Source organism: Micropterus dolomieu, linkage group LG08, assembly GCF_021292245.1.
Source record: "Micropterus dolomieu isolate WLL.071019.BEF.003 ecotype Adirondacks linkage group LG08, ASM2129224v1, whole genome shotgun sequence".
Classification (NCBI taxonomy): domain Eukaryota; kingdom Metazoa; phylum Chordata; class Actinopteri; order Centrarchiformes; family Centrarchidae; genus Micropterus; species Micropterus dolomieu.
In genome coordinates, this window is record NC_060157.1 from 29,925,711 (window position 1) to 29,939,942 (window position 14,232).

At 40.3% G+C, this 14,232-nt stretch overlaps 1 protein-coding gene across 2 annotated transcripts in view; it reads right to left on the bottom strand.

The window, feature by feature from the left end:
• The window catches only part of ctnnbl1 (catenin, beta like 1), an 86,467-nt gene that overhangs the window by 10,435 nt on the left and 61,800 nt on the right, over nt 1–14,232 (bottom strand). The gene's annotated exons all lie outside the window — the stretch shown is intronic.

Genomic DNA, 14,232 nt, shown 5'->3' on the forward strand with positions numbered 1-14,232 from the left:
CCTAATCAAGTCCAATCAGTATAATCAAACACAGCTGGACTCAAATGAAGGTGTAGAACCATCTCAAGGATGATCAGAAGAAATAGACAGCACCTGAGTTAAATATGAGTGTCACGGCAAAGGGTCTGAATACTTATGACCATGTGATATTTCAGTTTTTCTTTTTTAATAAATTTGCAAAAATTTCTACATTTCTGTTTTTTTCTGTCAAGATGGGGTGCTGAGTGTACATTACTGAGAAATAAAATGAACTTTTTTGATTTTTGGAAAATGGCTGCAATGAAATAAAGAGTGAAAAATTTAAAGGGGTCTGAATACTTTCCGTACCCACTGTACCTCTATGCATGACAGTATGAAGAAAGGTAAAGCCATAACGTAAATTATTACAGTGAGTAAAACCACGCATATAATCCTTATCTACATTCAAAAAGAAAAGTCAAATCAAATTAAGGGTCAGTGCTGGCCCTCAGTAATTTCAAAAATTAAGCTTTTCTTGAATAGTCCATGTCTTCTCTCTCTTAAATGATAATTTTGTACAATTATTTAATGGAAATACATAAACTAAAGGATTAACATTTCTCAATAGAAAGAAACTACATATTCAAACATTTAACCTACATACTGCAATCTCATAAGAAATCTGTATTGATCTGTTTTAGTCTGAGAAAGGATGGCCCAACACAAATAAAGCAAAATGTGCCACAGTATATCAAGAAAAAGGGCAACTTTTCAAACCATTCCTAATGAAAACAAATAGCTTTCAGCCTCGAACTAAAGGGTACCACACATGACATTTACATCCCAGTGATTTAATCTCAGAAAAAAATTTAATCAAAATGTCTTTAAAAGATCAGTAATACTGTAAAATCAAATTATAGCTGTGAAGTTCAGCTCATTAACGTGTCTCAATCAAAGGGCAACTACAGTAAAAGACTATTCTGGGAAAACCCTTTCAGCTGCAGGTTGCAGAGCTGGGACGCAAAACAATGTATCCATTTTTGTGACAATTCGTTCTGAAAGCTGGATCTCATCCTCAATTATTTCATTTTGAGAGAAGAAAAGACAAGCAGAAACAACTTCAGAACAAAACCCAACTGTACAATCTCAACAGTAGCTTGTTAAAGATGCAAAACACTGAAGATAATTAAAACAAGAATCTTTAATAAAGCCATTGAATGTAGGGCATTTGTCTCTTCTGTGTCCTTTGGCTAAAACACTGGCGAGAATTATGTTCTATTACAAAGTAGAGAGTTATCGCATTGTAAAATTGTCCCAAAGCTTGGCCTTGTTGCTGTCAACTAGCACCCATTAAAGATGCAAAAAGCTAGAAACAAAGCTATTTGAATGTAAACTGTGTTTCTTCATTCCTGTAGGAAAAATAGATTATCTCAGTTTCCAGGAAATGCTTATTATTCTGAGCCAATACAGTAGCTTGCGGCACAGTTACACAAATCTCACAATCCAACTTCAGCAAAGTTACAATACACAGGATGTAGGCCTAAATAGCTAGATAGGACACAATACATACATGTTACCCCTGAGGGTGAGTGAAAAACAGCATGATCATACACGGATATGTAAGACACACCCTGTGTTTGCATTTTCTTCCATTGTTCCACACAGGAAGAAAGTCTCTTTCCTGTCATCCTCATTACTGCACATGGCCACCACTGCAAAGCAAAGCTAGACGCATTTTTGGAGGCCAAATGAAACACTGTGACTGCAGCTTTGTACTGGGAAAATTAGTGCATATACAATATACTTGACAGCAATGTGAGTCAGCAATCAGAAATTCATCCAGAGACAAGGTAAAAGAAGCATAAAGAAAACACAAAAAAAGACAGACGAAGAGTTGTACTGATTTACTTCCTCAAATCCATGGTCAGTGATTCCCAACCAGGGGTACATTTGCTTCAGGAGTACTTCTGTAATGGGGTATGTGCAATGATTGTGGAGTAGCTCAACAAACTTGAAAAACAGCAATATCCAAATACAACCAACCAAATTGGTGTGATGCTGATCTTCAGTAAAGGTATTGTTATGATGACCAGTAATCTACCAGCCATCAATAAGCTGACATACCTCGCCACATACCTCCCACCAACCAGTCAGTCTTAAAACCTGAACACTGCGTGTGTCTTTTTTTTTGGCATGCTCATTAGTTTGAGCATGCGCACGAGCGGGAAGGTAGTGGTTGCAATCTGTAATTGCACCGCTAGAGGCCACTGAAAACTACACATGATCCCTTTAAGTATTAGCTCGGGAGGCACTAATAGCCTTAGTGCTTCATGATCTCTACCTCTAAAAGAGACAGAATCTACCCAAATAATAAACCGCACAACATATAAAGTGAATAATGTTTAATGTCTGTCTTAGTGTGGATTGTCAAGGAAAGGCAAGTCAAATGACATCAGCAATGGAGAAAGAAAATTACAGTTAAGCTTAAAGTGTGACAGAAAATGTAATGCAAAGCATGAGTGAACAGATTCATAGTTTTCCTTGTTGCTACTATCAGAATGAGGTAGAAGGACTGACTAAGATGATGACCACTCTGGTATGTTGACTGGCCAGGAATCAAGTAGTGTTAGACTGTCCCAAAAATCCCACAGTTCATCAAAATAGCTGACAGGTATTAAGGCGCTAAAAGCTCGTCCTGAAACGCGTTTCTTGGCTCGCCAAAGCTTTCAGCTTCACCGTGCCCAGAATCTGTGAATCACCACCCTATAGAGGTATGTAGTGAAAGAAATAGACAGACAGATTAAGCTATGCCAGTGGTATGGCTCTATGCATGTCAGTGTCATTTGGTCCACCAATTTAGCCCAGACTAAATTATCTCAACAAATCTTAACTTTTTGTACAGATGCTCATGTTCCCAACAGGATGAATCCTAATGCCTCTTCTTTCTCCACAGATTCCTGGTCAACAACTGTGACCCTTTCCCAGCCTGTATTCATGGTCATAAGTGGAGGTAATTGGTCGGTGGAAAGAACACTTTGAGGAACTCCTAAGTCCGAATGACATGCCCTCTCTAGTAGAGGCAGAGCTGGAGGCTGATGGGGGTTTCTCGTCAATTTCCCTGGTGACGTCACTGAGGTAGTTAAACAACTCCACAGTGGCAAAGCCCCAGGGATTGATGAGATCCCTTAAGAAATGATAAAAGCTTTGGGTGTGGAGGGGCTGCCTTGGATGACACGTCTCTTTAACATTGCGTGGAAGTCGGGTACAGTGCCCAAGGAGTGGCAGACTGGGGTGGTGATTCCCCTGTTCAAAAAGGGGGACCAGAGAGTGTGTGCCAATTACAGGGGTATCACACTTCTCAGCCTTTCCAGTAAAGTCTACTCCAAGGTGCTGGAACGAACCTCAGATCGAAGAGGAACAATGCGGTTTTCGTCCCCGTCGTGGAACAACTGACCAGCTCTTTACTCTCACAAGGATCCTGGAGTGGGCTTGGGAGAATGCCCATCCAGTCTACATATGCTTTGTAGATATGGAGAAGGCGTATGACCGGTCCCCCAGGAGATACTGTGGGAGGTGCTGCGGGAGTATGGGGCGAGGGCGGCCCTTCTCAGGGCTATCCAATCTCTGTATATCCAAAGCGAGAGCTGTGTCCGAGTACTCTGCAATAAGTCGGACTCTTTCCAGGTGAGGGTTGGCCTTCGCCAGGGCTGTGCTTTGTCACCAATCCTGTTTGTGATATTCATGGACAGGATATCGAGGCGTAGTCGTGGTGAAGAGGGGTTGCGGTTTGGTGGGCTTGGGATCTCGTCACTGTTTTTTGTGGATGATGTGGTCCTGATGGCATCATCGGTCCATGACCTTCAATGCTCATCCCAACCACCTTAAAGTGGTTGGGATGAGCATTAGCACCTCTAAATCTGTGGCCATGGTTCTCAGCAGGAAACCGGTAGAGTGCCAACTCCAGGTAGGGAACGAGTCCTTACCCCAAGTGAAGGAGTTCACTGTCTCATGCTCTCTGCATGTTAGCTTTGCAGCAGCAACTGTAACAGGTTTGCTAACCCACAACCTAGCTAACATTATATTACTTGCTGTGTCATTGTTTGCTCTATTTCATGGAATTTATAATGGTATTGGATTTCTCCAAAATCGCATTCCCCACCTTTGACTGTTAGTCATTCTCTCCTGATACCATTGACACCTACGACAACTCTTCCCACTTAACTAATCTATAGCATCACAGTGTTTCCCACAGAATGACAGTGTAACTGTGGCGCGTAAAAAAAACGAAAATCAATATGTGGCGGTCAGCATGTGGCAGGCCGTCACAAATAAATGAACACTGCATCAAGTGGACTTGTGTAGGAGAGAAAGAAAGAAAAATATTTTCAAATAAAGGTATCAGACAAGTCAACTGCTGCACCCTCCAGGGAGCCTAACAGCAATGGAAAGAAGAAAAGATGTTCAAACCCCTCGATGATTTAAGGTGGACCACAGAAACTGTATGGGCAGGGGAAGGTTTTGAACAACGACAAGTGCATTAAATATTCATTATTGTGAGCAGTGGAAGTAGACATTTGGGATATTATAACCTGAGCCAACATAGGCAGTGTGGCAGTAGTCATTACAGCAGCAGAGTTTTGTCCGCTCGTGAGTTTTGACATTGCAGCCAATATCTTTTGTGTGGCAGCTCAGTCCCTCTGGCAAACACCGGACAGAAGAAGCAGAGAAAGAATAACGTGTTGAAGGGAGAAATTGGACAAGTCAATTACTGCAACCTCAGGGGAGCCTGGCAGCCTGGCTATAGTACAGACAAAGTAATAAGCAGTGATTTTCAGTCTCAGTCCCTTTACTGTAACTCAGCTGCATTGTGCGTGTGTGTTTGTGTGATGGGGCGTGCATGATTTATGGAAGACAGTGCAGTGAGTGTTGTTGTGCAGATCAGAAATCTTGTACATGTGTCTGTGCCTGTGTATGACATGCATATAAGAAATGTGTGTGTTTGAACCTTCATTTCGGTGTGTTCCTTAATGTATGTGCATCAGGTTTTGTATGATTATGTGTATGAGAGAATGTGTTTGCTTTCTTGTATATGAGACAGTGTGTGTGTGGGCTGGTTGTTATTCATGTGTTTTCTTTTCTGCTGGGATGTTTAGATGCAGAATTACAGTAATTTTTTTGTCAGCAACACCCCACTGTATGTGTATGTTTGCATGTAGGATGTAATGCTCTTTATGAGGCTTAAGCAAACACCAGAAAGAGAGGTTATATATCCTCATTAAAAAAAAAGAGATAGAGGTTGATAATGAGGGAAAAAATAGCCCTTTTCTTTGGGTGCACATCAATTAAAGTTTGTTTACAATGTGGGGCAAAGCAAAACAGCAGTGTTACCAGGAGGGAGGAGGTATTTGCTACCATGAACACAATGTCATTCAGTCTGAGCTGAAATCTATTCAAACGTTAAAATACTGGACAGTAGAGAAGCAGCTTCCTGTTCCTGATCTTTGACAGCTGGCTTTCAAACTGCCAAAATATGGCAAAAAAACTAAAAGGTGTTTCAACCATACAAATCACAAGTGTGATTACAGCAAGAGGACACTTTACCTGAACTTTAGCAGTAGTTTATCTTCCTAGATGTTATATTAATACCATGGCCTAGCCCTGGATGTTTCACCCAGAAAGAAACTCTTAATAAGAGGTGGGGGAGTCACCAGTCCTGCATTTAAAAACCAACCAGTTGGTCTTCATCCTTGAAGTCTTTTCTCTTTCAAAAATGAAAAATACTTTTAAAAATACTTCATATTAAGCATAAAGATTAAGGTGACACAAAACAGAGATTTATGGTAATGCAGTAAGATCCAAATCCTACCTCCAGGTAGGATTAGGTTAGTTCAGTTCTTGTTGATAGGACGCGTATTGATTTAACTTTATGGTCAACCTGTAGTTTGTGGTGCTGTTGAATAGTTAGTAAGTCAGCAGTTGTAATTGTATATGTATATTGGTGCGTTTGTTGTTATTGTTATCTGACTAATAGGTCTGTGAGTTTGCCGATTTGAGTGATATGAGTTACACAGCTGAGGCTCTCAGCTTTGTTTAGAATGGTCGGACGGCGGTGTACGGTGAGATGAGATATATGGATGGCAATAACTGCAGGCATGTACAGTGTTCACAGAGCGATATATGTTGTCATGTTTGGTGTTTGATGAGTGCTTGGTTTGAGATTCTAGCTGAGCCTCCTAGCTTCAGAGAGGTGTGTAACATGGATAGGGTGACGAAATACTAATATCCGACATGAATTTCTCAATCAACATTTAGCACGAAAATCTCTCGCTACCCCTGGGGCCGGGGGTGTCAGGGCTCAAGTAGTTTTAGAATGAATAACCTGTCCAAATAAATTTCATTTAAAATGTAAAGGCTCTTAAGTTGAAATAAACCAATCCAAACATGAATGAATGAGCAATGATGAAAGGAAGACCAAAAAGCTGCTACACAGACAAAGAGAGAGATTTTTTCTAGAAAGACATTTAAGAAAACAAAATATATCACATCCAGGTGCAAAAAACAATTCCAACTTAACCGGAACTTTTTTAAAAAAAATAACTGTCAGCAATACTAAACCAGCCCATTTCTGCTGTACACTCTGCTACAGCCCAGTAACACACACACACACCAAGAAACTAGGTTCTTAGGTGCTAGGAAAGCGCACTCAGGCTTTTTACAGTATTGAGGTCGACCTCAGCCATGTTTTGCTGAGCTTCATCAGTCTCCAAGAGCTGTTACCAACAAGCTGAGAGCAGAGGAATGGTTTGGAAGGAAAGGAGGTGAGGAAAAAAATGTGAAAGTAGTTGCATTAGGGGGAATTAGGAAGTAGGAAAGAAGAAATAATGTTAAGAAGAGGGAAGGGAGGACAGGGAGAAGGTGTGAAGGAGTGATGGAGGGAAGGAGGAGAAGGACTAGGAGATGATGTGAAAGACGGGAAGCAAGACAGAAATGGAGGATGAAAGGAGAATGAAAAGACATAGAAAGATGCAAAAGAACAAAAGATATAATTGACTGGATCACAAACAAGTACAGGAAGCAGGGAAGATGCAACCAAAAGAGGAGGTAGGAGAAGAATAATGGATGTTGGGTTGAAGGATAGAAAAAGAGGGATAGAAGAAAGAGGAGAGGGTGAAGGAAGTCAAAAATGAGAAATAGAGCAGGATGGGGAAAGCAGCTTAAAGGGAGAGAATCAGAAGGATAGAAAGAGAGAAGACAGTTACCAAGGTGGGAGGAAAGTAAGCAGCTTATTAAAAGGGACTGGGCTGGAGATGCAGAGAAAAAGCAGCAGCAGCTTTTTCTTTGCTATCCTCCTGAGAAATCTGTGGATAATATGTTGCAGAGGAAAAACATTTTGCTTACCACCCCTTAAAAACAGGCTTAACAAGGGGAAACCAATAGGCACGGCAGAGAGAGATAAAACACTGCAGCTGACGGCAGGCGATTTAGCTGAGGCGCTGGACAGAATTGGGTTGGCGTCTTTATCACCTTATTTAGCATAACATGTGACATTTGGTGGAAGCTTTGTTTCAAACAGACTTACAGTATCTAAGTGTTTTCAGTATTATTATAACCACAGCATTTTGCTCAGTCTATTGGGCTACTGAAGGCATAACCGCAGTATCATTTTAGACCCTACACCAGTGGCCGGCAATTAGTGGCCTGCGGGCCAGTTCTGGCTGGCCAGCAATAATATCTGGCCCACGGCCAGATTGCTTTGATAGCAGAAAAATTAAAAATAAACAAATTGATAGCGGCTGAAGCTGAAATAGATCTCAGTCATGACAGCAACAGTTACTCACATAATCACTTCCTCTTAAGTGATTGTGCCTCCAAAATAAAAGCGCGAGAATGTTTTTTGCAGCAATGCTTCATGTTGAGTTTATTGAGAACCTTTACTTTGAAAAGTTCTTAAGGACATTCGAAAGAGTCTCTGGCTTACCTAACACACCTCTGAAAAAGGTCAGTAAACATGTGATTGGATTCCCCTGAATTTCCTCAGGGAAATGAAAATTAGTGTCCATAGGTTTAAGAATGCGGATCAAATGCCTGGACTCACACACACTGCAGCACATGCTTTATTGCGAGCATGTGACAAAGTGTCCTTATAGGCTAATCAATTTGTTTAACAAGGGAGAAAAAAAAAGTCAGCAGGATTTTGGGATCGATTTTACAACTCTTCCAACGGGAGTCCCGCACTCTACCGAACGTGCACTAGTATCCAAGGGTTTGAAATAATTTGACTGAAATAATGTTCTGGCAAAATTTGGCCCAATGTCAGACTTATTTGCCGACCCCTGCCCTACAATGTATTAAAAAAAAAAGGAAATCACTACACTGCAAAAAAATCCCCATCCACAAACAAACAAGAATGACTTAAAAACATTTCCTTAAAAATATATAATGTCAATGTAAAACACTATCAGACCTCTAAATAAGCAAAATGTATTTGATTTAAGCAGTGAAACTTAAAGGTGGTTCATGACATGAGATTGGCTAATCAACCTTTAATTACAGCTAGTTTACAGCAGTTTAGCTAGTTAATAAACAATGGATTCTTTATGGATGAATTCTGCGTCTTTGCACCTGATGGTGTGTGGGTTCACATGAGGATGTTAACCTGAAAACATTCCATTATTCCCTCCGAAAAAAAAGCTCACTCACATCTTATCATGAATTTTTCACGAGTCATGTGCATTAAATCCTACCCTATAGCTACCCCACCTATATGAGGCAGAGAAATTTCACTGAATTTACAAAAAATGTTCTTTATCGGGATATATATCGTTATTTGGGGTATGAAATGACCTGTATCGGGAAATGAATTTTTTGTCATATTGCACAGCCCTACAAGCTTATAGAGCTAGAGCTGTAGGCTGTGCAGTACCCTGTGCACAGGGATGATTTTGTTGGTACTATTATAGCCGTAAGAATAATCACAGTTATTCACAATTATTATGCATTCATTAATTTAACAACACTAGTAATTACTTAAGTTGATTATTAATATTTAATTACATTATCAATTGGGCTATATTTCTGTGTGCTGGAAGCTGGGTTCAGCGCAAAAGTTCAACTACTTTGACAGGGCCGTGCGCGCGACCTTGCCAAACGATGCGGTGAGTGTTGCTCCAGCAATAAACCGCCGTGGCGTGGCACAAACCATTGAAAATAGTGGGCCTCATAGCACAGAGGTGCCGTCGTTGCACTGGGTCTGAAAGGTTACATGTTGCTTTGTTTGTTTACGTTGCTGAAAGCTCGACTCTCACCACTACCGCGTCAATTGTAAGTAACATGTTTATATTTAATTCCCTACCAACTTGCCACGTTTTTTAACTCTGTCATTATAAAGCCTATTTCATTTACTTGGGTGTGCAAAGCTGGGTGGTGATCCCACAGGTGGTGCATCAAATTTGATGTAGGTATTCGTTCCTTTAGCAGCAACCTTTTAACAGCAAGTTTTTGAACAAATCATCTGTCATCTTCAGTAACGCCCTGGTCAGTGTTGGTGTACCCGAAATGCTCCCACACTGCCGACTTCTGTCGTTTCTTTGGTGGAAAAGAAGCTTCACAGTTTGGTCCCTCTGCCAGTGAACCGTAGTAGCCTCCATGTCTCTGATAAGCACGGCACCTTAAGCTGGTGCACCGCTCGTGTAACTTTTTGTTTTCGTTTTGTGCAAGTTGCAACAGTTCCTTTCCCTGTAACAGAAACACTCGGTGCAGCGGAGCCTTTATGATTAATTAACTGTGACATTTTAAAGCGCTGCCAATAGTGTAGCATCCCTAGTTGTGCAGTGGGTACCACAAAAAGTGTTTTTACGGTTGAAGGAAAGGTAAATATTTTCTGGTTTTCCCTCTGATGTCCTCTGTCTGCTCTGCCTCAACTCTGTGATTTATGAAGCCTGATTGACAGATAGCTTCCCTTGTTGCTAACGCTACAGATTGCTAACTGTTGCAGCTGTTGCAAACATTAGCTCCTGTCATCAGCTGGCTCTGAACCAGTGGTCCAAAGCTTCTGTAGTAATGTTCGAGGTATAAACACCAACATACCCCCAGAGCACCAAGCTTTCAGTCCGAGCAGAATCAGCAATAGAACGGCTAGCTGAAGTTAATAGCACTAGCAGCAGCTAACTACTGCAACAGTAGGTAGCTACTAAAGTAACCAGTAACATATAAATTCCGTAAATCGGCATAAGAGAAGGCAGAGCAGGTGTAGGACATCAGAGGGAAAACTGGACAATATTTTAAACCATACACTCTGATCCAGTTTCAGTAAAACCAGTGAATATAGTTGTGTTTTTGTACAGTAATTATTGAGGCCTAGACCACAGACAGTATATAAAAAGGCCTAGACTCACAGCAGGCCTTGTTTGATGCTGCTAAGCCCCGCCCCTCTTCTGTGTTTGGGAAAGTTGGCCAATCAGGGGCAAGTGGGCTTTTAGGAAGGGGGTCCTTAAAGAGACAGGAGCTTAAACTGAGAGTTCAGACAGAGGGCAAAAAGAGGTGCTGAAGTAGCGGACAGTATGATAAATATAATGTCTCGGATATGAATGTAATGGCCATGCAGCCATGTAAGCTACTGTGTACTTTGGCACAGAAGTGCTTTGAGCTCACTGCTAATATGAGCATAACAACATTCTTATGAAAGTAATATTAAAATGCTAACATTTATCAGAAAAGATGTGTCTAATCTAATAATACATAATACATGCTCATACTCATTAAACCTTTCAAACTACTAGCGGTCAGAGAAAGTTCAACAATGCGCAGTCTTGTCAGCAAAGCAGTCAGTAGTAGAACGATAAATAAGATTTTCAACTATTACAACAGCCCTTTAAATGTGTTTTTAAATAATGAATAGAATATTGTTGCTGTGCCACAAATACATATTTTTCACTTTCTGCCTTATGTGAGTCTGGCTCACAGCATGGCTCTGAACTAGGGAAGGCTTACAGCGTGGCTTCAAAGATAGTGGCACACGTAGACAAGGTTTCTTATCACCAGGGTATCACAAAGTCATACATTCGCCATCCCCAAGGAAGAGACAGAAGAGTGACAGAAGAAGAAAGGGAGATGGAAAAGGAGAAAAAGAGAGGGGAGAGAAAATGTCAAACTGTCTGGCAATTTCTTGGCAATCCTACCACAATGTCTGTCTGAGAAATTAATCTTCTGTCATCTTTAGATTGGAATCTCACCCAAACCTCCCTCACCTTCATCAGTCCGTCTTTCACTCAAATCCCTTCTCTCGTCCTTCTTCTGCTCCTTTTCCCTGCATTTCCCAATTCTAACTGTCCACTGCTCTTCTTTTAACTCTGCTTCCTGTTCTAATATTTACAGTATTTTTACCTGCCTTTTTCCATTCAACATACTCCCTTTTTGAGGACCAGATTCTCTTTCTCTGTTGAAGCCATTATCCCCTGCCGGGCCACTTATCTTCTTATCTGTATCCCTCAATCGGTCTGTCTAGCCCACAGTTCAACACACTGACATGCACATGCGCGCACACACACACAGCTCAATAGGGCCCTCACACACAGCTATCAGGCCTTCTATTCCTCTGTAAACTGTCAAATTGTTATCAGCAGGATTGTGATGTTCTTTTGGGTCTCTTCCCTCATGGCTTTGAATGTGACACTATGTGGAACTGCACGTTATCTACCAAAGAGAGGCAACATTTTGATCAAACTTCCCAACCCTTTATAAAAGGGATTGTGTTTAGTATCTGAATATCTAGAATGCAATTTGAATTATTTTTTATCAAGTTGCCGATAAAGACAACCATGAATGTGTGATGGGATTGCACTGGAGTCCATGTTTTATCTGTCTCTAGACAATTGTAATGGAAGGTTATCGTTCTGTTGTATTTGTTCCTCAGCAGGTTGATATGAGGTTTTAAAAAATGGTTTAATAGAAAAACTAGACCCAGGACACGCTCTGAGAATATACAAACTTGGGACATTTGAGTAATATAGTGAGGACCAAGGCAACTTATGAAATTATTGACAGACCGGTTTCTGACGATCTCAGTCTCCTGAAGTGAAGCTGAATATTACCATATTTAAACCGTTAAGAGGAAAACCAGCAAAGACTTTGTGATAAGCTGCTAACTGCTCAGCAATACTGCCTGATAAAAATTATGACCACAATTTTTAAATGTTTCGGGCAACTTTCTGCAATGAAAGACTGCAATTGTAAATGAGCTGAAGTTCAGCTAAAGAAGATAGGAATTAAAAATGTTTTCATGTGCAATGTGCTGGAAAGTAATACAGTGCAAAAGAAAGGGTTTTCTACTGCTGAACTTGGAGAGAACACATTTTCAACAAGTAAGTAGCTGGGTGTTGTTAACTCAACAAAAAGATCAATTATTGAATAAGTTATAAAAAATCAGCGGGAAATTACTGGTGAAACTGACTCCTTCAACTAGATTATTTTTGTAAACAGAAAATTTAACAGCCTACTTAAAAAATATTATGATCTTATCTTACTGGACTGAAGCTGCTATAAGCCATTAAAAGTCAGGAAAAATAGGTAGGAGGAACCTACTGGAAACAAGAGAAAGGTGAAGTTGAGTGAAAGATAAGTCTATTGCAATGCTGTTCTTTTGTCTTGTGTTGTGGTGCAGAGCTTCTCACCTTCTGTATGTGTCAGATATGCACATACAATTTACATCTGCTTTCCCCAGACATGAAAAAAAAACAGTTTCCTCTGCCACAGTGGTCAACGGTGATACATCAGCTGCAGGGGACATTTCTATAAACGTCTATAGTCTCCTCCCACATTTTGCTTCCCTAATCAGGATATAAGCTTCAGCTACATGTGTACCTGAAGCCCACTCTAACACATTCACAGTAAAGACCTCTGCCAGACAGACACACAACCACTGGAAGAGTTTTGTCAAAATGATTGGTCTGGTTTTACTTCACTGTAAAGGTATAGTGTTTAATGACACTTGTCACTGCACAAAAACAACAAAGGAACTGGAGCGAGTCAAAACAACACATTAATATGCAAGGTTTATTAAGATTAGTCGCAGTTGTAATGTTTTCTGGCACTGCCTTATTAAGGAATTCACTCAAGTGGAATATAAACTTAAATTTGGATTAGTTTTTAGAAGGAGCTGATTGATTCTGATGATCAATGACAGTCATTAGGTTAACACGGCCTGTCATTATTAATACTACTATTAATGCTTTTACAGGTCTGGGGTCTCATTTATAAATGGTGCGTACGTACACAACAGGGCTGGAAATGTGCGCAAAGGTTGTGATCTATAAAAAACAAATTTGACGGGAGAATGTAGTTCATAAGTAAACTCTGAACCATGCGTACGCACATAAAGAAGAGAAATGAGAAACGGTGACTCACATGGCAGAAGGATGAAACTGTTTGAAATGAATAGGCCTACTACTGTGTAAAATAAATCCAAATATTACCTCTGAGTAGTATAGGCTTAAAGCCTTTCTGAATAAACAGACACTCGTTTGATTGATTTTCCCTGAAGTGTGCAAAAAAAAACCCATAATTTAAGATAATCTATGGTGCACAAAAACAACCATGATTGAGGATAATAAACACAAATAGAGATTAAATTGATTAAATATGTTGTACAGTTTAATCAGGAATCATATTAATTAATACTTGCATGCATTGAAATTTATTCTCATAAATAAGTTGAACAGGAAAACAAATTACATTTAAACTGAAACAGTTTTAAGTGTGTCAGTTGAGCAAATACGAGAGCATAGTTTCACGTATTGTTATCACATGTTCGTTTCCTTTTTGAGCCAAACGCTGTGCACCAGCGTGTGGATGTGATGCGCTGCTTGTAAAAATAAGTAATGAAAAAATAACTATTTTATTGTCATTTACAACAAGTCACAGGCTATTTCTTTTAACTCATCGCCAGCGTTGTTTAGTGAGTGGACTGTTTGTGTAGCCTAAATAAATGTTTAAACACAGGTGGAATGCATTTGGTTTACTCTCTCTTCAAACGGGGGAATCCAGATTAGTACCCGGGTCATCCCATCTTGCGTGTGTGGCTCCCCCTCCAGTCAGTGACGTCACTAATCAAGAGGAATGCCCGTTCCTGCAGATCGGTTATAAAGGGGTGGAGCTCCGGTTCCCCCTTTCCTTCGGTGCACAAGTGTTGCATGAAAGTGCGTTTTTTACCCACCAAACATGCTTCAGCTTCACCAAAAATGAATTAAATTTCGTTTTGTAGCTTCTCTGTCAGAATTT